Genomic DNA, 3142 nt, shown 5'->3' on the forward strand with positions numbered 1-3142 from the left:
AAATGTTGTACAGGCGCTTCCCGATTCCTCCCAATTTAGACCTGCATAACATTAAGGCAAATATTAGGGACGATGTGCTGAAGATCACGGTACCTTCGATTACTGGAAAGGTGTGTTTCTATCATTTTTGTTTTCCACTTTCTTATGATTTAATATTTACAATGGGTATAATAATACAGGTCTACAAAATGGAACTTTTTAAAATTTTTAAGTAATTATGAGAGATAGTTGACTGTGAATGGCTTGGGCAAGGAGAAGATGGTTGGGGTCGGTCAAAATAAAACTCAAATATGTTGATGTAACATTTAATCGTGCCAACATTTCGGCTAGAATTTCTAGCTTTCATCAGGGCTAAGAACAGAACAAGATAACAACCAATGAATACAGAAAATATAAACAGAATGACATAAAATAAATAATTTTACAGAATGGAATTAATAAAATAAAGTAATGAGAGAAGTGGAATATAAAATGTATACATAGGTAATTAAATAAGTAGGTAAAATAAAATAATTAAGGAAATAATATAAGGCAAAGAAATATGAATATATTAGTTATTAATAATTTAAAAATTAAAATTATGGAAAGAAAATATATGTAACCATAATAATAGATAAAGAGGCAAAATATAAGTAAAGTTTAACAAAAGAAATGAATAAAAAAAAATGTATTTTGAAAACAACAATAATAATATATAACATAACTATGTGAACATAACTAATAACGTGGGTAAGGAAAATTGAGAAAAGAAGGGGGGGGGGGGTAAAATAAAGATAAGGGGAAAAAAAGAGAATAAAACGAAACTGTTAGCTTGAAATCTAACCTCCAAGAAGTTTCTGCGCCGAGAACGGCCAAACCCCGAATTAAAAAATTCGTTACAAGAATGACAAGTTTTTTTTTTTTTATACTAGTGTATATCACGGTTATAATTTACAATATTATACATATAAATAATTTACCGTATAATTTCAAATTATGAAGAAGATGGTCAGGGGTGCGACCTAAAGAAAACAAAAGATAGTTAAAGTGGACAAAAAAATAATTATTTATTTGCCGACATTTTGCCCCTATTTATTACACGCCCACAGCCCCACTCACCTCCCCTCCACTCCTATATGCCTCCGATTTAGGGATGCGACATCGATACCAAAACATCTATGTTCAATAGTAATGTATCGATGTTTACAAACACTTCGCCAAAAATACATCGATGTTTTTGAACACCCATTTCAATAACTTAAGGTCTGTCCCAACAACGACTCATGATTATCCAGAACTGCACTGAGCATGCGTAGTATGAGATCTGGAAGAGGGGAAAACATTTACTACGCGAATAATTTTTTTTTTGTTTTTTTATTTTTTTTTAATTTTTATTTATTTATTTTTTGTTTTACTTTTATCATGACATAGGCGTTGATAAAGCAACAATCAACAACAACATTTACTACGCATGCTCCGTACAGTTCCGGACGGTCAGAAGTGGTTGTTGTAACTAGGGATGCGACATCGACAACAAAAATCGATGTTCACAAAACATTGCCAAAAATACATTGATGTTTTTGAACATCCATTTTAGTAACATACGATCTGTTCCAACGACTTCTGATTATCTAGAACTGCACGGAGCATGCGCAGTATAAGTTTTGAGAGAGGGAAACCACTTACAAGGTATGTTCTGTACAGTTCCGGACGGTCAGAAGTGGTTGTTGTAACTAGGGATGCGACATCGAAAACAAAAAACATCGATATTTTAAAATATCGATGCATACAAAACATTGCCAAAAATACATCGATGTTTTTGAATATCCATTTTAGTGACATAAGGTTTGTTCCTACAATGACTTCTGATTATCCAGAACTGCACGGAGCATGCGCAGTATAAGGTTTGGGAAGGGAAAGTGTTTTTCATTTTTCCCAAGCTTCGGACAGTCAGAAGTAGTTGTTGGAACAGATCTTTAATTTAACTTTATGCCATTACTAGCGTGAAGATAGGAAGTACTTCCTCATCCCACCGTATTGTTGATAGGAATCAGTTTATTCAGTTAATTTTTTAATTGCATTTAAAAAAATGAAAATTGAGACAAACGAAAACATAAGGAGTAAAACATCGATGTTTATAAAAACATCGATATCGATGTCACATCCCTACCTCCGATTTTCTGTCAAAAACACAAAAGCCCTAACTGGAACAGGTGGGTGGTCCTGCTTTGTTCATTATTCAGTTATTATTAATTTTACTTTTATTTATTCTTTCTCGCCCTTTATTAAATCTCAACTTCTTTATTTTTCATATTTTAGTACGTTAAATTATATTTCCTCATATCTACTTTTCTATTTTTACGTGTTATTACGCCTCTTATTCTTTTTAACTCCATAGTTTGCATATTTTTTTTAATATTCTTCTTATTGTTTATTTTATATAAATACTATTTTATTTCTTATTTTCTCTCATTTGTATATTAATTTTCTTTCCACTTATTTTTACACAATTTTAACCCTATCTTAATTTACCTTTCTTTATCTTATCAACTTTCTATGTCAAAATAATTTTGGTTGATTTTTTTTCTTTTTAGCCTTGATGAAGCCCTACAAAGTGGAGCGAAACGTTAGCAAATAAATAGTTGTTATTTTTGTTCTCTTTGGACCGCACCCCTGACCATCTTCTTCATAATAATTTATTATACTTTTCCTAAAATGAAACATATTCAATGACAATGCATAATCTGTTAAAATAAAATGTGAATTTAGTGTTACTTACCTTTTTTATTCCCTAATTAGAGTAAAAAAATATATGTATGAATCAAGTAAGTTACTGAAACCTCAGAAATCCTTTAACAAAATGAATGTGAATATGATTTTGGTAACAGACCCATAATTATTTACTTTACAATCAAACAATAATTGGATTGAACCTATCTAGGTACTCTGGAGCAAATAAAAATATCCACTCACATAGTTGTCTCACATGTAGATGACAATAGGTGCTGGAGGGTAAAAGTAGTCCATTTTTTTTTTTCAAACCCATCTTACTCGCAAATAAACAACAGAAGAGACACCGCCATTAATACTTAATTAAAGAGTTTATTTCAAAATGTAAATTTCCCTTAGTCAAATAGTTTTATAAAACATTTTCAATGAAAAT

At 30.9% G+C, this 3142-nt stretch overlaps 1 long non-coding RNA gene across 1 annotated transcript in view; it reads left to right on the top strand.

Annotated features, from left to right (window-relative positions):
• LOC106688740 (uncharacterized) overlaps nucleotides 1-3142 on the top strand; it is a 5276-nt gene continuing 2134 nt past the window's right edge. The window contains exon 1 of the long non-coding RNA XR_001344361.3: nucleotides 1-110. This is a non-coding gene — a long non-coding RNA (uncharacterized lncRNA). The remainder of the gene's footprint in view (nucleotides 111-3142) is intronic.

The sequence above is a fragment of the Halyomorpha halys genome, unplaced genomic scaffold (assembly GCF_000696795.3).
Source record: "Halyomorpha halys isolate HHAL.00 unplaced genomic scaffold, Hhal_1.1 Scaffold44.1, whole genome shotgun sequence".
NCBI classification, from domain to species: Eukaryota; Metazoa; Arthropoda; class Insecta; order Hemiptera; family Pentatomidae; genus Halyomorpha; species Halyomorpha halys.